This window comes from Vulpes vulpes, chromosome 12, assembly GCF_048418805.1.
Source record: "Vulpes vulpes isolate BD-2025 chromosome 12, VulVul3, whole genome shotgun sequence".
Lineage (NCBI taxonomy): Eukaryota > Metazoa > Chordata > Mammalia > Carnivora > Canidae > Vulpes > Vulpes vulpes.
In genome coordinates, this window is record NC_132791.1 from 40444238 (window position 1) to 40470106 (window position 25869).

The window sequence follows — 25869 nt, forward strand, 5'->3', positions numbered from 1 at the left end:
ATTAGGGGGAAAATGTAAAAGAATGCTTTAAAACCAATAAAATTATTTTTCAAGTTGAAACAAGCTTTAGAAGACAAAGAAATTTTATTCTCGATAGTAGGAATAGAATGTACTTTTGTTTTAAAGATGGAGCCCCAGAAGGCAAAGGTATAACCAAGAGCACAGAGCAGATAAATGGAAGAACTCAGACCACAATGTAGTTCTTCTGAATGTGTGTCCTTTGTTTTCCCCACTGCTCAAACCATGACCTTCTTACCAGGTGACTTATAATATCTCAAGTGCTGCTCTTAGGACTAAATCCCAACTCAACAAGTACTGCATAAGTGATCCCTGGCTGAAAAGCAGCAGATTTGAAAATAACTTAGCTTTTGGGGCCCCTGGGTGGCTCAGTGGGTTAAGTGCCTGCCTTCGCTCAGGCTCAGGTCATGATTCCAGGGTCCTGGGATGGAGCCCCACGTCTGGCTCCTTGCTTAGTGGAGAGTCTACTTCTCCCTCTCCCTCTGCCTGCCCAACCCTTCCCCCCCGCCCCCCCCCCCGCCCCCCCCCGCCCCCCCGCTCATGCTCTCTTTCTCTCTCTCTCAAATAAATAAATAAAATCTTAAGAAAAAAGAAAAGAACTTAGTTTTTCCCACAGACTTACTAGTCTATTCCTAACTCAATATCGTGTAAACAATCTTTGATGATACTTGTTCTACTATACTTTGGCTAGACAACTTCAAGAATGCTGTATCATTTACGAGTCATAGTTAAAGCAAAGAGAGGCTATAAACCTCATTCAGAAGAGTCTAGAATTAAGAAGATTTGAAATCATGTCATCTGAGCAAGTTTTAAAGCATGAGTTGCAAATTCAAGTACTTACAGTACCGAGGCTACCAATATAAATAACTGAAATGGGATAGGAGCAGAGAAATATTTCTCTACTGCTAGGGAAAAAAATCAGTGTGAGCCTGATAAACAAAACCTGGCAGTCTACCTCCTGGAGTATGGAGCACATACTCCAGGAGAGAATGACCGGGCTGTGGCACACCAACCCCAGGCCCATTCTAACAAAGGCAAGTACATCCACCTCCAGCCAATTACTACAGTATAGGAACGCTTACCCAGTGCTATCAGAACTCCTCATTTTTTCAAGGGAAAACCGAAATTTGGGTATTTGTATAAAATTGCCCAGTTTTTATGTATTGGCACAATTAATAAATAAGCCAGTAACAACAACGACAACAACAGCCACAATCAGTGTGTGCAATGAATATGCCATTTCCAAACTTGATCAGGTCCCGAAGCCAACAATTTACTACCTCTGAACTAAAGGACTTAGGGATGTTTATTCTGAACAAGAGACATTGCTAATGGTAATTTCCATTTTTAAAAAGGGATATTAGGTAACAGAAGGAATCAGTTACTCATTCTAGATGCTGAATGCAAACTGACACTTACTATGTCTAGAGGTAGAATCTAAGGAAGAACCTTCTCAGAGAGATGGCCAAGGATGTTCTCCAGAGGCATTGCCTCAGTGAACTGATTCTGTTGCCTATTGAACGACATAATACAATTAAGATGATAATCAGGAGAGATACACAAAACCACAGGAACATTGCCCTGTGTGTATCCAAACCACAACATATCTTTTTCTCAGATAAACATAGAGCTTCAACCACTGGATTTCAAGAAATGTCTAACTTATCTGAAGGAGGTGAAGAAAAGAAAGAGTAAAATGATAAAGGAAATGGGGCTACTCCTTTCTAGGAACAAATATAAAAGATGAAAAATCTTTAGTCAGTAAATAAGATGTGGAGGTGACATGATTATAGATCAGTCCTTAATATGCTAATGTGTAATCTGTATTTCTTAAGGTGTTATGGTGCTCCGACTTCCCTGGACTTATTTGCCCTGGTCCATTGGAACTTCTTGGCTCCCTATGATGTCTAGGGATGTTTATGGGGTTCCTAATTCCATGGGAAATGAATCTTTGGAAGCTTTGCTGTGGCTCATAATTTTGGAATATTTGAATGACAGGAACTCAGAGATCACCTAGTCCAATTTCTCATTTTCTGATGAAGCAACTAAGGCTTTGAAGAATTAAGTGATTTTTATCAGTTTCCCAGATAGAAGCAATGAAACTGGAACTCATTAATTCAACTCTACACCATTTCTTTAGGCCACGCTTCTCAGTCTTTAATCATGGACGAGGGCTCCAGCTGAATGTCAATTTCAAATCAAGGAGGAAGTAGGTGAGCACTCCTTGAGATTAAGAGAGAGAAAGAAAGTAGTAAAAAAATGGCAACTCTACACCAAGAACACTGAGAAACAAACATATAAATATTATTAGTAAAATAAATATTACACCAGGTCCCCATGCCTGTCTGCCTTCTCAGTATACCTGTCACCGCAGATCTGTTCTAGAGCTAGCTTCTTGTCCAGCCTCATATTAGGTTTAAGTAAATAATAGGACCCCTGAGCTCAGGCAGATGTAAAAGTGTTGAACAGAAAGCATTCTAGTGTTCATATTTCTGCTTAGAAGGAGATCAATTTACAGATTAGATGTTAAGCAGGAAATGACTCTTCTCATTAAATGGTGTCTTTCAGCATTGCTGTGACTAAAACCACTGATCCCACAGGAAAAAAATGCGTGGTCCAGGAAGAAGGCAGACGTAGTGTGGACTTAGAGACAGCTATGGCTATGCAATCGCACGGATGTTTTCATTAGCAAATGAAGCAGCTTTGGTCAAAGGAGGTTGGATGTAGGAAAATTTCTCTTATTCATTCGTTCATCAAATACTTATTGAGCATACATTCTGGGTGTGTTAGGGCTACTATAGTGGATTAAGTTCCTGCCCTCATGAAGTTTTCACTCTTGTTGGGAAAAGGGAAAGAACAATGCACAAATATAAATCAAAATATATAATATAAAGTCAAATAATAATAATTGTTAGGAAAAATTAAGTAATGTGAAGCAAGAGGAGACCAGGAAGTATGCAATTTCAGAGGTGATATTTGAACAGAGATCTAAATAAATTAAGGAAATGAAAGAACAAATAAATGGTGGAAGAATTTCTGGGAAAATGTATGCTCTGGAATAGCAGGGAGATCAGGAAAGTAAGCCCACGAGATACCAGCTATTCAGAATGATAGCTAATGATAAGAAAGGCTATATTTTTAGTAAGTTTTTGAATAAAAATGAAAAGTTAGCAATGCTAGCCCCAAAGCAGGATGTGAAACTCCAGTTTAACACAGATTATGGAGAAAATTTCATGGAGCAAACCTAAGAGCTGTCAGAACTAAAACTAACTACTCAGGCAACTGGATGGCTCAGTGGTTGAGCATCTGCCTTTAGCTCAGGGCATGATCCCGGGGTCCTGGGATTGAGTCCCACATTGGGCTCCCTACACAGAGCCTGCTTCTCCCTCTGCCTGTGTCTCTGCCTCTCGCTCTGTGTCTTTCATGAATAAATAAATAAAATCTTAAAAAAAAAACAGCTACTCATCTTTACTACTTGCAGATTACTAACAGCTTATGTGGACGAGCTGTACATTAATATTATATACACATTTACATATGATAAAAATGATTAGAATTTTAAAACACTGTTTGAGTATAATAATTGTGAATAAATTCTTTATCTTCATAACACTGAGGGTAAAGAATTCCTTCAGATACTTTTATTCAGAGATGCCTACACAACCATGGTCATTATCCCAGTGTCTACTTTCATGATCCACTGGAGTGTAGATTGATAAAAAATATTCTGGCAAGCTATTAGGCTTTAGTGTATAAAGGGCCTTGAAAAAAATCCATGCCATTAGACACAATAATCCCACTTCTAGGAACCCATCCTAAGGAAATAAACAAATACAGACAAAGATTTATATGCAGGGATATTCACAATAGCTCTATTTATAATAGTGAAGAATTAGAAACAGCCTAAATGTCCAACAACAGAAATTATGGTGCATCCATATGATGGGATATTTTGCAACCGTTGGAAACTGTGATTTCAGAGATTTTTAATAAGAAGGGGGAATTCTAATGAGCTCAGATAAAATGGGAAAACTTTTGAAAAGTTATGTATATAAAATGTATAAAAGATGTATGTGTCCATACCTATCAAGGAGAAAAAACTGAGAGGATAACTCCAAATAGCTGAGTAGTAGACAGACAGATAGTTTTTACTTTCTTCATGCTATTTTTCTCCAATTTTCCACATTAAGAACCTATCACTTCTATATACTAAAAAGCAAAGAATGTGAACATTTGACTCTCCTCAGATGGCTCCCCTTGGTGAGGGTGGAAATTTACTCTTTCTCTTAAGTCTTCAAGTTGGCTTTAGCAGATAGCATCTTGGTATATTTGTCCTGCTGATGTCTAGGGCCAGAAGTTATATGTCTTGAGTCTAAGAATTTAGATTCTTTAAAAAAGGATACCTACGTCCCTGCCAAAGTTTTCCACAGTTCATCTCATTGTATTTCCAGGAGATGCTCTTTGAAACAAATATTTCCTTGGTAAAATATATTTGGGAAATGCTACATAGTATATCCTCCTCTTAGAAGCCACATTGCATAGTAAGATATTCAAGTTTCCAAGATGTACTATGATATAGACAACGAAGTGAAGTTGTTTACCCAACATATACCAAACATGATGAGGAAAAGCTTTTTTGTTTGTTTTTTTCTTCATATGCTTTCTTGTAACATTTCTTCAGCACTAGAGTTCCATGGGAAACACTTTATAAAGTACAGGATTACATGATTTTGAGAAAAACAAATGGTCAAAGGACTCTCAAAAATGGAGTGCTTGGGGGAAATGTTTTCAGAATTATTAAGGACTGAAGCCTTTTAAGTTGATAGTAAAAGTACAACCATGATTTAACTTAATGTTTCCATTTTACTTCTATTAGAAACCTGATTCTCAACAGGATCAAATCATATTGCCTGTTTACTCATAAGCCTGGATATAGACTGAGAATGATTCAGTTTAGTTCTTTGAATTTAATCACTTTGTTTTGGAGGAAGAAACCTCATGATTTGGTTATAGCTGCACTTTTTCTTTGTGCCTGCATATAGAGATAGAACAGCCTAGTAATAATTTAGCATCTATGGATAGAAAGAGTGAGTTGAAAAATGTGTTACTGCTATCCATCGCCTTGAATCCAGCAAGAAGGACACAAACCTTGCTACGTTTTTGTAATGATTTTATCACTCAAAAAGACCTTAAAGTAGTCTCCTTCAACCCTTGTGTCTTCATAAAGCTGAGCAGTTTTTTAAAGATTTGTTTATTGGGGACCTCAGTGACTCGGTGGTTGAGAATCTGCCTTTGGCTCAGGTCATGATCTCGGGGTCTTGGGATCAAGTCCCTACTCCCTCTGCCTATGTCTCTGCCTCTCTCTGTGTGTCTCTCATGAATAAATAAGTAAAAATCTTTGTTTAAAAAAGATTTTGATTTATTTATTTGAGAGAGGGAGAGCATGAGTGGGGGTATAGAGAGAGCGAGAGGAATCCTCAAGTAGACTCCCTTTTGAGCATGGAGCCCAATGCCAGGCTCATCTCAGAACCTGGAGACTGTGACCTGAGCTGAAATCAAGAGCCAGATGCTTAATGGAGTTAAAGCTGAGCATTTTGAATCTCATATTCAAGGGAAGAGCAAAGATGTTAAGTGACATGTTCAGGGTTACACAGCAATGCTTAGTCTTCATCCAAGATTTCTTGGCTCTTTGCTTCCGGAAAGGAAGCAACGGCAGTGACTATCTGAGCTGACAGACATGACTGGGAGCAGGGCCAGCCACCAACTCCAGCACAACATCTCATTTTCAGTCACTGTGATCCTGTGTCCACCTGTGGGAGCCCAAAGTCACCAAGTCAGCCACTAAAGACGCAGGACTCAAACGTAGCTCTTCAACATCCCCTCTGCTCTGCTGTCCTTGGAACTGGTATTTGAACAATGTTCAGGTTTTTAAATCAAGGTGTACTGTTCTGTCATGAATAGAGTAATTAAAGAAAGCCAGGGTGACCAGGATCTCCCCTACCTATTTGGAGCAGATAAGTCTCCCCATTGCATGAATCAGAGACACTCAGGAACAGGACACACAGCTCTTAGGACTTCGCAGAATCTCCTTCGGCAAGTTACAGCTTCTAAAGAGAAATCTCCCTTCTGCCTTCTTCGTCAGGATGCCTCAATGATTTCTTGAATGGGTTTAGACTTTACAAAAGACAGAAAGAGCCAGAGTCTTTAGGTGCTTCTGTCTTTAAATCTTTCGAAATTCCTTAAGTAGGGAGTTTAAAAGCCCAAATGTTGCCTTAAATTATAAGGAGAGGGGTGCCTGGGTGGCTCAGTTGGTTAAGTGGCTGCCTTTGGCTCAGGTCAGGATCCCACAGTCTTGGGATTGAGCCCATGTAGGGTTCCCTACTCATCAGGGGAGTCTGCTTCTCCTTCTGTCCCTCCCCCACCTTGTGCTCAGTTGCTCACTCTCACTCTCTCTCACTCTCTCTCTCTCTCTCTCTCAAATGAATAAATAAAATCTTGAAAAAATTATAGGGAGAAAAAGTAACGATAAAATAAAATAATAATCATTATAGCTACTATTTACTGAGTGTTTTTTGTCAGTCCCTCAAATACTTTTTCACAATTTTATGTAATCCTACCTTATGAAATAGATCTTAGCCCCATCGTATAGATGACAAAAATGAGTCTTAAAGGAGTAATAAGTATCCAGCCCTACCGAGGTCACTCACCTCATGAAGCATCAGTGCCAGAGAGTGAGGCCCCCCATTTTGCCCCCCCTAAACCCACACACTTAATATCTGCATTATTAACTTCCAGAACTTCAGAATGGGATCCTCTCCTCACAAGCTAAGATGGTAGTATGTTTTGTATCAGTAAAGTTGGTTAGTTCTTAAATTAATGGCATCAATGAAGCCAGATATCAGAGCTCTAGTTCGTGTGTGGGCTTGTTGATTTCTTTCCTCTGGCCACAGAGTGGGTCTCTAATCTCAGCCAGCTGGCCACCACTTAAAATGTGCTGTTAAGAGACTAGATAGCAAAACACTCTAGATGGCTTTGTGAAATCTACCAGAATTACACACACAAAAATGACATAAGGTCAAAGTACTGCTATTGTTGGTCAATGCCATCATCTCCGCACGAGAAGGACAGGGTTATATAAAATCTCAAAGTTAAGTCCAACACTAAGGAACCCAGAGGGTCAAGCACAGAACTCTGTTTGTTTATGACATGACCTTAGTGGAGTAGCTTGTTTCTTGTGGATATCTGTCCAGATTTCGAAAATTCTGGTTATTACTTTTTACCAAATGTGGTTGCAGGCACCAAGCATGCTATGAGGAGATGGCTGGCTCGCCCACTGATGAAAATGGGTTGACTTATTAAAATGTCCACTAACAAATATGTAGGAAATGGGCTTTTTCCCTTTGGTTCGATGAATATTAAATCAGTGTTAGAAATAAGGAAATACTGATTTCAGCATACAATTAGAGAGTTTAAAAGGTCAGTTTGAGGTGTTTGTAACAAACTGGAGTCAGAGTGAGGCAAATAAGAAACAGAAATTTCCTTTTTATGCAGATAGAAATAAAAAGTACATGGGTAATTGCCTGAAGATTATACTAGTTTTCAAAATGAAAAAAAAAAAAGCTTCTCTGATATCACATGAAAATGTAGATGACACTAATAATATAGCACATAACGTTTCTTCTCAAAAACCTTTAAATTTTACAGTTGGTTGTAAAAATATGCACAAATATAATGGAATCAAAGTAGCTTGACACTGTAAACATTTTGCAAGTTTTAACTGGAAAATCCGTTAGCTTAAAATCCTACTTTGAAAAGTACTTAGTCGAAATAATTGCATACCTTGAAGGAAACATGGCCATAGGTCCAGAGCCAGCCTCTTTCCTTCTCAAAATTAGTGGGTGATGCTGATTTACACTCAGCCATTGGCCATGCACAACCTCTAATGACAACCTCTCCACAGCTGTTATAATCTAGTGGTCCAATACACCATGAATTTCAAATACTTTGCCAAAATTACCACTCCATTCAAGCACCTCTTTTTTCATTAAAAGAAAAAGGTTTCGATGAAACGAAGAATGGAATTTTTTGTGTGCGTGCAATGTTGAAAATAAAAAGGAGAAGGACAGAGCACAGAAAGCACTGAGCGCAATTAATCAGATGGCCAAGTTCTTGCCAAGGGCATGAGAACCAAATGCTTTTCTTTACTAAATCTAAATCAACGTTTGTCTGGGGCTATCATTTCATAATTGTACTTCTCATCCTGCCTTAACTTCCTTTTCTTCCCCTTTAAACACCATTCCTCCGTAACTACTGCTTCCATTCCCCCCAAGGGCCTGCCTCCGAAGGCACAAAAGCTCGCTAATGCTGGGTGAAAGTTGGCACTTCGTTCGTCATTCACTCCCCTGAGCCTTTATATTTTTCACCCACAAAGACAGATCTTGGAGATAGATAGAGCCCTATCCTTCCTTAATTTTGAATTTCTTGGCTTTTGTCACTTGAAAACCAGATCCTTCGTGTTATTTAAATGTGACACTCCCCTCTTCCTTGGGGTAAGGGGAAGGGTAAAGAATTTAATGTTATTTTTAACTCAACTATCTTGTTAACCTTGGGGGACATCCCTGGAGCTGAAATCCATTCAAGTAATAATAGATCAGCAACTCATTCCCTGCCGAGAGCTCTCTGCCGAGTCAGTCTGGAAAAACTCTTTAAAAGCACAGTCTCTGCCTGGCGCTTTTCTTTTGGTTTCTGTGGAATTTTTCTTAGTAACAATTTTTAGCTGAAGGGGTTAGCGACAATTGTAAACTAAGGAGTACTGAAAAGGGAGTGTGGTGGGGAGGGCTGTTGGCCGCACTAATTAAAACAAAGCCTGCTTGTGTGAGCTGTGTCCCACCCTCACCCCCCTCCCCTTGGTGCAAAGGGGCAAACAGCACAAGATCCTCTCTCTCAGCACACAGTTTTCCAGTCTGCGGGGACTTATATTTTTAAATACAATTAAAAGTAATGCCCCTTTGTTGATTATACTCGCCTTGCCAAACTTGAGGACCTCCAAAGCTGCCAAACATTTACTTTCAAATTTTGTATGCCAAGCTGCCTTCCAAATGCTGTCAATCTCACAGAGGGCAGGGCAGCCTGTGATTACCAGCTTCCCAAAATTCTAGTAAGCTGCTCCGACGATATTCCACATGGAGGCTGGTTCGGAGACTGAGCAGATCAAGCCAGAATCTGGTGTCACTTTCATCTTTAAGAGGGAGATAGAATTGTTCTTGCTTCCTGATGGAGTGCATGAGCTTGAAAGGGGAGAACACCAAAGCAAACTTCCCAGCTCTGTGTGTGCAAGCAGCAGACACTGTGTAGTCCAGACCCAATTCAGAAAGACTTGTCAAATGAAAGAGAAATGCACAAACATGTCTGTACTTTGTCCTCTGAATTTTAAAAGCATCTAATGTTACATAGCTCATGTGAACTTTATTTAACGCACAGCCATTCACCAAGTACTCCCTTTACGGTTTTAGTGGCTGTCCTCTCTCCTTGCTGTTCACCACTGATTATTTTATAAGCTTTTGGGGGGGGGGGGGGCAGTATTTGACTTAACCTTTTAAATGTAGCTTTCTTTCTGACAATACAGGAAGTAGAATGCCAAAGGAAAACTCTGCATGGGGCGGTGGGGGGGGGGGGGTGCGGGAGACAGGCACACTATTGGAAATAAGTCTTGGGAAGACAGTAAACTAATTTGGGAGTTTGATTTTTCCAATGTGACTATCTATAAAAGCTAAGCACCAAGTTTTGATTCCTAGGTTTTGTGAGGTTGCAGAAGTACAAAACTAATACTTGGCTAGGTGTTTTTTTTTCTTTCTTTCTTTTTTTTTTTTTTTTACTGATGAAAAATGCAGGCATGAAAAACAAGGTGTAGCATCCGTTTTCAATTAAAAAAATAAAAATTTAAACCTCTCCCTCTGGGCCTGGTACTGAGCCAGTTAAGGGAATGGGATGGGTGTAGTCATTGAGAAAGTAGTAAGATGAAAATACCCTCCTGCTTGAAGTAACTTTATATTTCAGAGGGGCTCCCCTGCCTCCATTCCAATAAAGAAAGTTACACTGTGCTATCATTTTATTTCAATTTTTTCTTTAAAAATTCACTTATTTTAAATTTTACTAATTCCCAAAGGCACTGGATTTGATTTCTATTTTTTTCTGTGCATCTCTGATTTCTGTTCGATCCCACAGGGGTAAATATTTGACATCCAGCCATTCCCAGGGGTGGCAGACCAATGTACCAAACACAGAGTCGTTTCAGTTCACCAAGAGATGAAGTCAGGCTCCAGGGGATAAACAACCGTCCATAAATAACCTCTCAGAAATAGCCTGAGGAACATGTCCTGCAAAGAAATCCTGGCTCAGTACATTCTATTTTGTTTATTTTGCATAAAAGTTTTCTTTGTCTAGATTTGCACCAGCATAAAAGCACTTTCAGCAAATCATGTCATTAAAACAAAACAAAGCCAAGTTTAAGAAAAAAAATCCCACCTGAAAAGAAATTAGTTGCCCCTTGAAATGCCAGGAGAAAACCAACTTACCTGCCATTCTAATGACTGAAGAGTGGTAAGAAGAGGAAAAGGACATGGAGAGCATTCCATGCCAAGTACTAATATTCATAGCCTTTGCCTGAAGCCCAGGGCCTGAATGGCACAGCTGAACGCATTTTCAATTATCTGGCTCCTAGTGGCAAATCCAACTGTTGTCATTAGTAGGGAGACATGCTTCAAGACTTAATATTTGGCGGAGATGTAACTGACCCATCAGTCCTACAAAATAGCTTGAGTCACTTTTCAATAATATGGAGGAAATTATCTACTTTAAGATCTTCTTTGGGAACTTATTTTACTGAGATGAATTCAGCAAGGGGAGGGGTGGTAGGGAAGTATTAGATGGATCTGCACTCTATATTGTGTTCACTTTTGAATGCCGTCGTTTAACTCAATTTCACCATTAGTGCCCATAGAAGTGATTCAATTTATATGTTGGGATGACTTATGTATATAAATCACTTTCAGAGGGTTAATAAAAAGAATACAGACTCCAAAGACCCCATTCCCTACAGGGTGAATTAGTAAGAATAATTTTTATATTAACAATTACCTCCTAGATTTTTAACAGTCAAGTACTTTCATTGCCATGAATCTTAATCAGTTTTTCTTCTAATTTCTTTGAGTTTCTGTCTTCTTTATTTTATTATCACCACTGTAGGTCAAATTCTTCTCATTTCAGAAATGTATCATTATAACATCCAGCCTCAGGACTGACTTGACTGCCTTCAAGCTCTCCCTGCCACTACATCCCCATCTCCACCTCTGGGTTAATTATCTGAAAATCATGCTTGACATCATGAATTCACCCTGCTTAGAATTTGTGTTGGCACCCACTTCCTAAGGGAGGAAGTCCAACCTCTGGCTTTTCTCCACTCTTTTAATTTCATGTCTACTTTCCTCACTAACCAAACTTGCTAGGGAGCAATCCTTTAAAATCTCTCATGATCCACTGCTTTCACCTTTATTTATACAGTGACCCTGCTTGGAGTGTCCCTTCTTCAGTTTGAAGTCTTTAGGTCTACTTTAAGCCCACCCTTATTCCACTATAACCTGTTGTTTTTCTGAAGTGCTATGAAATAATGCATCACTTACTTTGGATTATTGGTTGATCACGCTGACATAGCTCATAACCTTAATTAGATGGCAAATTCCTTGAAGACCAGAACTGGGTCTTCCAAATTTTTGTATTTCCAAGCAGTGTTTGTCCACAATTAGTTTGAAAAAAAACAATCCTTTCCTTAGGAATGTTTGAGCTACTTTATTAACATGTGGTTATCAAGAACATTTCTTCATGGAGATAGTTTCAGCTTCCAAAAGAGTGAGGCCATTTTCAGCCTCTCTTAACTGATGGAGGGGATGACCTCTCTAAACAGAACCAGACATGGGATCCTGGGATCCCAGAGTCCTGGGATCGAGTTCCACATAGGGGCAAAAATCTATGCAAATGCGAAGAAAAAAGATTAGCTATTTTCTCTTGTTCTTAACTCAAGATTCTGTACATCCAAGAAGGGATTCTTACTTATAGGGTTTCAAAAGCATATCTGTCACATAAAGAACTCAACAAGGAAAGAGTCAGTATAATAGATAGCTGACTTCAACAAATTAGCCTTATTATGTAGCCCAGATTGCCTAGATTCTGCTATTAATTTCCTTTTGATATCTTGAAGCTTTAGGTAAAGTCACACTGAATGTTACAGTCGTGTCTTAGCTAACTTACAGAAGTCAAAGGAATGGTAATCATTGTTAGGAGAGAGTTTTTCCCATTGGTGGCCAATATGTTGGTGGCAACAATGGACGGCGAGACAGATCAACCCTAGAAGTATGTTGTTCAACTCTCCTCCTCAGCAGAAGACAAAATCAAGAATTCTGAGTTTTACATGACTTTTCATTTAAGTAAGAAAAGTGGCAAGTAACATTTCTATTTAAAATTCTTGTTAAAAATATGGGCAGCCCCAGTGGCCCAGCAGTTTAGCACCTGCCTTCAGCCCAGGGCATGATCCTGGAGACCCAGGATCGAGTTCCACATTGGGCTCCCCCCATGGAGTCTGCTTCTCCCTCTGCCTATGTCTCTGCCTCTCTCTGTGTCTCTCATAACTAAATAAAAATCCTTTAAAAAATAAATTCTTGTTAAAATATGTATGATACTGAAGTTTTATAAATATTTTTTCATGTATTGATGCGGTTGAAGCAGCATAAAATTTATGCTTTATAACAGATATATAGAGAGATGTTTTCATTTTCTATAGCTAGAACTTGTTCAGAAGCTTCTATTTCTACATAGTTGTGGAAAGAAGTTTAAATTTCCCAATCAATGGGACACCTGAGTGGCTCAGCGGTTGAGTGTCTGCCTTCAGCTCAGGGCATGATCCTGGAGTCCTGGGATCGAGTTCCACATAGGGCTGTCTACGTGGAGCCTGCTTCTCCCTCTGCCTGTGTCTCTACCTCTCTCTCTTTCTGTGCCTCTCATGAATGAATAAATAAATAAAATCTAAAAAAAAAAAAACTTAAAGGTGGCTAATTATTTGATTGGGAAATTTTTTAAAAAGATTTTATTTATTTATTTATTCATGAGAGACACAGAAGGAGAGAGAGGCAGAGACACAGGCAGAGGGAGAAGCAGGCTCCATGCAGGGAGCCCAATGCGGAACTTGATCCCAGGACTGCAAGATCACCCCCTGGGCCAAAGGCAGGTGCACAATTGCTGAGCCACCCAGGCATCCACCTTTAAGTTTTAAGGGAGACTTTTCCATATAATCAGTCTTTTGTGGAAATTTTCAGTTGTTTGGCTTTTCTTCCCCATTTTTTCTTTTCCTTTCTCTTGAGGCAGCATCTGGGCACAGAAGAAATCTTCCATTATATTTTAGACTCAAGAGAATGAGGTGAACCATTGCTCTGTGATTCCTTACCTCACATTATATTAAAAAAAATTAATTCGAAAAACGTAATCCTACATGTAAGTACTAAAAATTAAAAAAAAAATCTATTAAAAATAGGAGAAAATTCTTTTTGATTTGAGATTAGTCAGAGTTCTTAGAAAAGACCTAAAAAATATGAACTCTTAAATAAAAATATTGATGTATTAAACTTCATCAAAAGTATAAAATCTCACAAAAGACACCCTGAAGAAAATAAATACATAAGTCCCAGACTGGAAGGTAATATATGCAAAGTATTCTGTATCCAGAATAGATCAATAACTATCACAACTAAATAATAAAAAGAAAAGCCTTTAAAAAATGAGAAAAGATTGAAAAGACTCTACCAAAGAAGTGATACAGATGTCAACTAAGCATATAAGAACCTTGGGCAGCCCAGGTGGCTCAGCAGTTTAGTGCCACCTTCAGCCCAGAGCCTGATCCTGGAGACCTGGGATCGAGTCCTACGTCAGGCCTCCTGCATGAAACCTGCTTCTCCCTCTGCCTGTGTCTTTGCATCTCTCTTTCTCTCTCTGTGTCTCTCATGAATAAATAAATAAAATCAAAAGAGCTATTTAAAAATAAATAAGAAACTCAACATCAGTAGTCATTAGGGAAATTAAACTTAAAACCACATGAGATATCACTACATACTTTTTAGAATGGCTAAAATCAGAGACAGGCAATACCAAGTGCTGTGAGGATGTGGGGATGCACAATGGGAAAGCTGCTCTGGAGATAGTTTGTCACTTCTTTAAAAGGAAGGAGAGGCTGCTTGCTATCTCCCTAAGTCTCCATTTCTTGATACTCCTTTAGTGATAGCTGAAGATGGCAATAGGCTTAGAACACTACATTCTGCAATCTCCCTTACTAATTATCTATGGGGCTAAATAGTTGTCAATAAAATGTAAGCAGAAATTGTTGGGTTGGAATTCCCAGGAAGCTCTTTAAATCATAACTTTCAACAGAAGTATAAAGCAAGACACAAATGAGACTCACATATGTAATTTAAATCTTTCAAGTAGCTATATTAAAAAAGTAAGAAGAGGAGTACCTGGGTGGCTTAGTAGGTTGAGCTGTAGGCTTCTGATTTTGGCCTGTGATCTCAGGGTTGTGGGATTGAGCCCTGTGTCTGGCTCCATGCTGCTTACGATTCTGCTTGGGATTCTCTCTCTACCTCTGCCCTTCCCCCTGTTCATGCTCACTCTCTCTCTCTCTCTCTCTCTCTCTCTAAAATAAATAAATTAAATAAATAAATAAATCATTTTTAAAAAAGTAAGGAGAAACAGGTGAGGTTAACTTTAGCAATATACTTTATCTAACCCAATATATCCAAAATGGCACCATTTCAACACAAAATCAACAAAACAAAATTATTGAGATAATTTACAAACTACTTTTTATATGAAATCTTCAAATTCTGGTGTGTATTTTACACTTTCAGCACATTTCAGCTCAGACTAGCTATATTTCAACTGTTCAATAGCCTCATGTAGCTGATAGTTACTGTATTAGAGAGCACAGTTTTTGATAGATAAGCATTTTTTTTTACCCTCTGCCTTACTTCCTTCTGAGATGGAATAGATTTGTGTTGGCTGGAGTTTCAGCAGCTTTCCTAGACCATAAATTTTCTTGAAGTTGGACACTGTGGAGCAGAAAGGTAAAAGGTATTTGTTTCTGGACATCTATGTAATTGCCTTACTAGTCCTTAGGCTGCCAAATTATAGAATTTTTTTTTACATGGCTGTAATAATATCAAACAGCATAAACTATCCACAGTCATTCTTAGTAATAAAGAAGGCTACTAGGTAGCCTAGTAATAATAACAGATGACAGAAAGCCTAGTAATAATAACAGATGACAGAAAGACAGTGCATTATATTGGTTAAAGGCTTATTTTTAGGAGCTATGTATCTAGTTGCAGATCCTGACATTGCCACATACTGATGTGTGAACTTGGGTAAATTACTTAAGCTCTTCTAACTTAATCTCTTTACTCAGCTATAAAATGGAGATAATAATATCTCCCTCTTAGAGTTATTGTAAGGACTCAAAAAAAGTTCATATATGTGACATCCTTAGATTATGTGTATCACATAGTAATTACTTTGTTAGAGTCAGCTGTCATTACTTCATTAAGAAAATGTAATAATTCTGAACTTGTATGCACCTGATAATGTAAGCTCCAAATATACAAAGCAAAATTGACAACAAAATTATAGAGTGGTTGATAAATCTACAATCCTAGTTCAAGAGTTTGACAGACACATTTCCCAATACCTGACAAATGGAGGAGACAGAAAAATTAAAAAGTACTTAAATGAATGAATGTGATTAATGTGTCTTGGGTAATCTTCACATTTGATGATTTTTCAAATTTGAATCTATGCTTTCTGAAAACTATTAACAAATATGAAAACAAGTCAGTTTAAATAATTTTTATTGGGGAAAAAAGAATGCTATTTTCTTATGTTTACCATGCTATTTATATTTGGGGATAAAACATCGATATGCTTAACTCTAGTTTCCTTCCAGTGCATTCACACACTAAATATATAAAATGTGTATTTCAATTTGACATACATCATTAATTTTATTATTTATTTATCACATAAATATTCAGATTCTGGTTACAAACTCTTAACTTACAGTGTATATCCCTTAGCAAAATAGCATAAGCAAATAGTGGATAATGCTTTCTTTGGAGGTTGATGAATGTTCTCTTTAGTAGGAAGTTTCTAATACAGCTTTTTTTTTTTACCCTAAGCTATTCCCTTAGTCCGTCTTCCAGTAAGACACAGCAGGTGGAAATAAACACAAACGTCCTAAGTGTTAAAACACTTTCAGTGATTCCTATTTATAATATCTCCTTAAAGGTTTGGATATTTTCACCCCAACTTTTGACTATCCTTTTAAAAATTACCTCTGTTTACCTGTTTGTTTCACTGAGATAATTTGTCTCATTTGTGAAGAATCAAATTGAATAGGATATGTTAAAAAAACAAAAAACAAACAAACAAACAAAAAACAGCATTAGCTAAATATTAGACTAGAGCCTGAGAGATGGAAAGAGAAACAGAACTCAGCTCAAATTTACTAAACAATCTCAATCGTACAGAAACCCCAGGCAACTAAAATACCCTCTGGAGAGTAACATTTCATGCTTAGGAAGAAGTTATTTACTTCATGCAGGAAAGTACTTTGCTCCAAAGAGGGGCCCTGTCTCACCATAATATTGGGTTTGGCCTATCATGGGACTAGACCTAAAATATTTTATGTTCTTAATTTATTTTCTCCCACATCTGGATTAAGGATAATTTTTCTAGACCTGAATTATGGAAAATTTCTCTTGTCAAATATATATGCCATATACTTGACTGTAAACATATTGGTCTAATTGCAAAATTTACCACTGGGGAAGCTAATTATTTAAGGTGTGGGTCCAAAGTAGAATTTCTCCACCTTTATGCAAACCACAAACACATATCTCTGGTAACTTGAAGTGCTGAACTCCCCTGCAAGGCAAAGAGGCATTTCCTGCTGGGCCCTCCCAGGGGGAGGCCCAGGCCTTTGGCTGGGGGTTGTTTCCACAGGCTGGAATCTTTTTTCCTGGATGTGGGGGTCTTCTTAAACACAAGGGAGTTGTGGTGGCCCTTTGAGGTTGCACAGGGAATTATTTGAGTGCCTCCTTTCAGTTTCACTCATATCCCTTAGAGTTGTTATAACAAGGAACTCATTCTCTTGTTAAGCGCTTCTTTGGCAATGCCCTAGGCCGAGCTATTGCTGAACTGCCTCCTGCCTATACCCCCCAGGTTTGCTGGAGCCAGGAGAGCAAAAGCGAGGGATTCCCTTTTAGCTTTTTGTGCCAGGCACTTTTATAGTTCTGACTCATTTTTATTTTTCTCCTGGGAAAAAATTAGGAGTTTTTATTGTCTCAGAGCACAACTTCTCAAGCTCAAACTTTAATGGCAAAAACAAAAATCAAAATCATGCATATTACTAAAATAGAAATGTTATTGCTTTTCTTTTTTAAAAATGTCAATGCCAATGCAGAGAGCAAGTATGAATGCTTATGAGAGAAACTTTTAATTGTACCATATATAGAAAAAAATTTTATATATTCAGTATATATTCTTCAGATACACAGTGTGTACTAGATCCTGTATTAGTTACAAAGACTGTGAAAATAAATAACACTACTTAGTTCTACTCTGAAAATATTCACACTCTCTCCTGGGAAATGTATGCAGCAGGGTGACAGGTATGTAAATATATAATTATAATGCAATGTATATGCTACTGTAGCTCAGAGAAACAGTAAACTCTGACTGCTATGTCTTACAACAATTGCATATGGTAAACAGTATTTGATGTGGGTCTGGAAGGAGCAAGGAGAAAAAGCACTGTTTCTAGAAAGTGGAGACAATATATATATAAAAAAAAAAGGAACAATGACAAAAATAGCAAGGCATGTTTGGGAAATAGATAGTATTTTGGTATGGACAGGAGGCAGTGTTGAACTGATGGAGTATGCTATGTGAGTCTGGAAAAGAAAACATTATCCAGGTGATAATGCATGTTAGATGAAATGTTAAGGCTTTGGTATTTTGTTCTTAAACAATGGAGTTTGCCTTTGAAGTCTTAAAGAAGGAGAGTAATAGGATTTTTTATTGAGCACTTACCATTTGCCACACATTGTTCTAAGTGCTCTAGATAAACTTACTCATATAATCCCCATTAAAACCATACAAGGGAAGGACTACAATGATAGCCACTTTACTGATGACCCTGGGCAAGTCATCAATTTCTTTGTATCTTCAAATTGATCTATAGATCCTACACAATCCCAAGCAAAACCACAGCTGTCTCTTTTTATTTAATTTTTAAAAATAAATCAGCAAGCTGATTCTGCATTCATTTAGAAATGCAAAAGTCCTAACATAGACAAAACAACTTTTATAAAAAAAGAACAAAGTGAGAGGACTTACACTACATAATGTCAAGATTTATTGAAGCTATAGTAATAAAGACAATACAATATTTACATTCAGATTGACAAGTAGAATAGAGTCCAAAGCTAAAGCCTCATATATATTCATATATATGGACAACTGTTTTTGTTTGTTTACAAAGATGCAAATGCTATGCAGTGAGGAAACTATAGTCCATAGCCTTTTCAATAAATAATACTGTAACAGTTGGATATCCATAAGCCAAAAAAAGGGACTTTGATTCATATCTCACACCATATAAAAACTTAATCACGTGAATCACTCACTTACATTTTAAACCTAAAACTATAAAACTTCTAGCAGAAAACATAGAAGGAATTCTTTGTGACCACAGATTTGGCAAAGATTTCTTAGATACTATACCGAAGTTATTATCTGTGAAAGAAACACATGATAAGCTGGGCTTCATCAAATTTAAAACTTCTCTTCAAAAAAATACATTAAAGTAATAAAAAGACAAACCCCAGATTGGGAGAACATATTTGGAAAGCATGTATCTGATAAAGGACTTGTATGCAGAATATATAAAGAACTCAAAAATTCAGTAATGAAAGCACAAACTGCCCAAAAAAGAGATGGCAAAAGATCAGAAGAGATACATCTCCAGAGAGGATATGAAGGTGGTAAATAAGCACATGTGAAGATTTCAACATCATCAGTCAATATGGAAATGCAAGTTAAAACCAAAATGATATACTGTTACATGCTTACTAGAATACCTTAAATTAAAATGTTTGACCACATAAGTGCTACCAAGGATATGGAGAAACTAGAACTCTCAAACACTGCTGGTGGGAATGAAAATTGGACAGCCATCATTGATTAACATTTTGGTAGTTTCTATGAAGCTAAACACACACCCATCATATTATCCAGCCATTTCTCTACTAAGTATTCACCCAAGAGAAAAGAAAGCATACATCTGCGGCACCTTGGTGGCTCAATTAGTTAAGTGTCTGCCTTCAGCTCAGGTCATGATCCTAGAATCTCCAGATTGAGCCCCACAATGGACTCCCTACTCAGTGGAGCATCTGCTTCTCCCTCTGCCCCTCATCTTGCTCGTGCTTTCTCTCTCTTGCTCTCTCACTTTCAAATAAATAAATAAAATCTTAAAAAAAAAAAAAGAAAGAAAGAAAGCATACATTCATACAAAGACAAGTACATGAATATTCATAGAAGCTTAGAACTGGGCAAAACTTGAAAGGTAAACATGGATAAACAAATCACGGTATCTTTATACAATGGAATGTTGCTCAGTAACAAAAAGGAATAAACTACTGATACACACAACAACACAGACAAATCTTTCAATAATTACTGTGAGTAAAATAAGTCTGATAAAAAGAGTACATAGTCTCTGGTTCCATTTCTATAAAACACTGTGAAATGCAGATGCTTCTGCGGTGACAGAAAGCAGATGAGTGGTTCTTAGGGAGGAGAGCTAGAGAGATAAGAGGTAGAGATTACAAAGGGGAACAAGTAAACTTTTGGGATGATGGATGTGTTCATTATCTTGATTGTGGTGATGGTTTCACAGGTGTACACATATGTCAAAGCTGATCAAATTCTACGCTTTGAATATCTGCAGTTTATATTATGTCAATCATACCTCAACGAATCTATTAAAAGAACAAAAATTTAGTGGAAAGATGTCTGAGTCGACTATGTGATTTAACATTGAGCCTGGGGGCAGATCTGTACACGTGAAAGCCACCACTACAATGAAAAAAGGATCACTAGTTAGTTATTTATATGATTATTTTATTTGTTCATCCAGCAAATATGTATGAAGTACCTGCGGATGGCAACCGTGCTGGGTAGGCCTATACCTAGACAGATGGCAGAGGAGAAGCTAGAGTCCCCCTGCCCTCTATTGTTTAGTCCACAAAGGAATATAATAGAAAGGCTGAGAGAACAAACTTCAGAGTAGAAAAATCTCTCCAATAATTCCCCAAAAGACTTCCACTTACTTTTTCATTGGCCAAGATTGGATCACAGAGTCAATTTATAAGTTGCAGAGTCAGAATTCAAATCCAATTCCAGAGATTTTGTTTTACCTTCTCCATTGCCATTCGATATGGAGAAACTCAATGTTAATTAGAAAGGCTGAAACAGAATTGAAAGATATTAACTCTCTTACTAGGGATTTCATGCTGTTGAAAGTTGTATCCGTGTACCATGTAAAATCTTCCTTTGTACCACCAGGGTGATATGTACCATCCTGAGAAACACTAGACCAAATGTTCTCTAGACTCTTGTTTGGCACTAATACCTTAAAATCTCATATTCTGGGTTTTGTCCGTGTGAAAGTAGAGGATAAGTCGTGCCAACTGTAATTGCCTTAGCCTTCTTTATCCTACTGGGAAAGGATAACATGTTTCTGTTGGGTCATGGGATATAATGTAAGATTCCACAGGGTACATAATAATTAATCATTGTAGTCCTCACTTTTTTCCTTCTATATGTTTCTGGAGGTTGGTGGTGGATGTGAGGATGTGGGGGACTAGGATGTGGGAGGCAGCAGGAGACTGGTTCAATCCTCCTTTGGTGGGCTCAGTACAATAGAGAAAAACTGCTTGCTGGAAAGGAGTGCCCGCATGGGCAAGTGTGTGAAGCACAGTGGCTCCTTTAAGTTTCTTGGGCAGGATCTTGACTCTTTTTTTCTTCTTCTTTCTTTTTTTTTTTAGCTTTTATGTGTTTATTCATGAGAGACACAGAGAGAGGCAGAGACATAGGAGAGGGAGAAGCAGGCTCCCTACAGGGAGCCCAATGTAGGACTCCATCCCAGGACCCCGGCTGGGATCACAACCTGAGCCAAAGGCAGACGCTCAACCACTGAACCACCCAGACGCCCTGATTCCTCTTATCTGGTGTTGGATTAGCCCCAATTTCTAGCATTACTTTCACTGAAGAAGAGTTTCTATCCAGCACCTTACTCAGATCCAAAATTGCCAGTTCTACCATCCAGCAACTTTCAAAGGAGACAAAGTAATTCCAAAGTAGAATGTTTTGGTCTCATGGTAAAGATTCAGAGTTATCTTTGAAAGTTGTATGCAGAGCATGGAAGTGTGATCACTCTGGGTCGTACTCAGCAACACGCATGCATACAACTGTGACAGGCCTGAGTCACCATTTTGTTTTATTCTCAAAGGGGCTATTTCTTAGGGCAGTTTTCTACTCTCTCTCAAGAAGATGAGACTGAGAATTTATTGGGCCTCTCTCCTTCTTCAGATTTGCCTGTTTTCTCCCCAGCAGGTTATATAACAGAAAGAAGGGCTTATTTATTATGTTCAACAAAAAGGTCACATCCATCTTTTCCCCAAGGCCAACAGCCTGCTTCCCTTATACGTACAAAATTAAACAAGGTCACTTAAAATCTGCTCCAGAGTGATGACCAGAACCCATGGCTGCTTCTATTAGTGGTGATAAAAGAGAAAATAAACTCTGGGAGGGCATCTCATTTCATTACAGTTTTACTGGGGATCATATTCCAATTGGCACTTTTTCTTTTCAGTATGGTCTATTATAAATAAACCACACAGAGGCTTCATTTTAATTTTTTTTAATTTTAAAATATTGGGCCTTGGGAGGCTGAATACACTTTTCAATGATAATTGCAGTAAGAGAAGCATACCGCACCCGCAGTGATTCTACAAATCGAATGCCTAGATACCCTCCTGTAAGAATACAGTCTGGAGAGGTAAGTAAACAGAAGGTAGTCTTTCTGTGTTTCTTGAAACCAACTTTAAGAGAACAAAGGTAGTAATTAGGATTCATTTTCTCTCCTCATCAAGACTGTGCTTGGCCCCTCTGCTGAGCCAGCCTTTGCAAGAGATGGCATTTTTAATCAGTGATTGATAGCACCCACAGCTTTCAGGCAGGAGAATGTTCTTAGTGACCTCTTCAGGGTTGAGGTACTGAGTTATGTTTCAAAAACTTGACAGTGCCAAGATGTCTAAGCTTGTGAAGTTTCAAGACCAACATTATCCCGAATTGGTTGATGATTTCAAAATGTAGATTAGCTTTGATGATGGATTGGAAGCTACAGGAAGAAATTATGAAGGAATGGTACTTCTAAGTTAAGAAAAGCCTTTTGAATCTGTTTTTAGAAAACTGACCCAGCTTATTTCATTGTCTGAAATCTTACTTAAATTGACCCCGTGGGATTTTCCCTGAGTTTCCCAAGGTTTGTCCTTGACTCCATATATTTTTTCTCTGTCTTTGTTTTTCCTTAGTGTTCCCATACTTCCACCTCTTAAAATAATCCTTCTATACCTGAATCTAAAATCTCTCTCTTTGTGGGGGTGTCTGGGTGGCTCAGTCAGTTGGGCTTCTGACTTTCGGTTTTGGCTCAGGTCATGATCTCATGGGTTGTGAGATCATGGGTCATTGGATGGAGCTGTACCTCAGGCTCTGTGCTCACTGAGGGGGTCTGCTTGGATATTTTCTTCTTCTCCCTCTGCCCCTCCCCTGCTCATGCTCACTCTCTCTCAAATAAGTGGATAAATCTTAAAATAATAATAATAAAATCTATCTCTTTGGCAACCACACCATGCCTTTAATTGTCTATTGTTTGCACCATTTGATGTTGAATACTTTAAACTCAACATACCTAAAACTAACTAAATACCTTGCCTTCCAAATATCCTCCTCTGATATGAGAATATTGTCATATACTTGCCATCCATGCCCCAAATCAAGGACTCACTGCCTTTCCTCATACTGGCAGGACCTATATTTCCTCCCATTGTCAAGGACCACATTTCATCATCCAATCAAGGACAATGTTCTGGAGATTCTGTTTCCTAAATTCTGTCCAAATTTGCCCATCTCCAATCCCACTGCCACCCAGCCTGCCTTTTGCACTGGCGTCTAATTTGGCCTGTCTGCCACAACTGTCTCATGTATTCTCTCATCTTGTGCATCATTACAGAAATCACGTTGTTATATAAAACAGATCTGATTGTGTCACGGCCCTGCTTTGATATTTAATGGTTCCTTGGACCATCCAGCATTCCTTCTCATGTATTGTACTTGAGGCTCTTACTGACTTGAGGGAAGGCTCAGAGGCCACCAGGATTAGATCTTCTGTTTCCTGGTTCTCATGCAGGTTGGGTTTTTGCTCTCCATTCTTTATAGAGCTACCCACATTCCAAATAGAGCTACCCACATTCCAACATTTTTTAAAAACTTTTTTTTTCATTAGCATAGAACCTCCCAATTAAGTTCATTTATACAATGTGCTCTCCTAAGCACTTTAGATATATTAATTTATTTAAGTTTGAAACAACCTAAAACAAATTTTCCTGAAACTTGAAAGTTGAAATATGCATGAGAGGCACTATATAGAGACACCCTTGAAAACATTTTTACTGCAAGATATTATCCATCACCTAAGTGAGACTGCTTAGAAACCCCAAGAGGTTGGGATGATGTCAGGACTTCATTTGAGGGTTCTAAATTCCCTCTACTAATATGTTTGCCGTCCCTTTTTCCATCTGGCAGGCTTTACCTTATTAACTGTATATTGAGGATACTGAACTCAGTGGGTTATAAATGCAAGGCAGTCATATATTTTCTGAGCACTGCTTTAAAAATAAGGTGGCACGTGATTTGGGGTATGTAATTCGACCTCTGTGTGTCTCCATTTCCCTTCTTAAAGACAGGACAAATAATGTTACCTACCTCACAGAGTTGTTTTAAGACTTAAATGTATTAGTACGTATAAAATGTCTAAAGCAGTACCTGGCATATAGTAAGCACTCAATAAAAGCCATAATTTTTATGCCTCTATCTCCCCCTCCAAACCAAGCTCTTTGAATCCCAAGAGCTTACATAGTGTCTGGCACATTTTGGGTGCCTCCAAAATATTGGCATAATAGTGGAGATGAAGTAATCAAAATAAGGATTCAAGGAACTAAACAGAATTTGAAGTTGATTTGATCACATAATGCCTTTTTTTCCTAAGGATTTCAAAATAGCATTCAGACAATACTTGATTCTCCCGGGAGACAATGACTACAGATAATATCTCTATGACAGAATAATTTAGCTGGATTCAATCATGGAGAGATTCAATTACTTTCCTGTGAACTACTAGAAGAATTTGAACAAAGACTTCACTGGTAGACAGTGAGAATTCTAAACACACTAAGATATCAGAATCAACCTTTGTATATTTCCTTTATCTGGTTTTATCCCAAAGACCAAGTTTCAAAGATAATAATTCCACAGAACTCTGAAGGATTTTATAAGAAGCTTTTATGTCAGGTGCTTTGCAAAGCAAGTAGATCATGTTACCTACTTCCTAAAGGCATGTTCCAGTTGTATCAGGATGCAAAAACAAAACAAAAACAAACCAGTATTCCTTTTTCTGCATTATACCAAGCAGAACTGCTGAGTAGGTGTGGCTTAATTTGTCACCAAGTAAGTGCCCTCCCTTCACTGTTTATCTGAGGGTCAGAAAAACAAAACCAAAATTAAAAAGGAAGAGCAAAACCAATCATCGTTATCTTTTATCTTGCCAAATAGTCAAGTATTTAGCACCATGTAGACTAAACATCTGGGTGATGTTTAAATTTTTCCCCACTTTTTATCCACATTTCTACCCAAAGATTGAACTCTGCATGGAAAGGCGTAACCATTAGCCTACAAAAGCTGAATTAACAGAGTTAATCATCACAGAAAGTATAGTTATTTGTGGAATTAGAGGTGGTCATAGGGGGAGAAAATGAGGAAATCCTAACCAAAGTCAGTGGTTTTGTGGCTGGCTTTTTCTGGATTTATACTAATGAAAAAAGAAATGTGCTTCTGTCCAGAAGATCAATTCCAAAACAAATAAAAACATTGTCACACTAGCCTTAAAGAGATGCCCTCACTTTCAACAAGAGCCTGGGAGGAGGAAGGTCCTTGGAGAATTATCTAGGAGTGGATGACATACAATTTTGTTTGCTAAACATTCTTGACCTTGTGTCCTCTATAATAAAATCGTTTCTTTCAGTGCAGCTGAGAAAGCTGTGATTTTGCTGTCTAGTCCATGTAGGCCTGCCTCCTACATCCTGGTGAACACGGGTGTGGCTTAATTTCCAAGGATAAAAGCAAAAGGTGGCAGGCTTAGCCATCTCCTATCCCAATGACTCAAATCCATTGCCTCCTGCTTTCTCATGTAGAATCCTCCACCAGGAAAGCCCATCATGTGATATGAGCTCAAAGTTTTTGAGTGTGTCTAAGGCGCCGCATGTAAAACTTATCTCTGGTCCTGTCTTGTTTTACCCCCTTTGCCTACCCTTTGACTTATTAGGTTCCACACTGCCAGGGCGCCCTATGGTATCAGGAGGC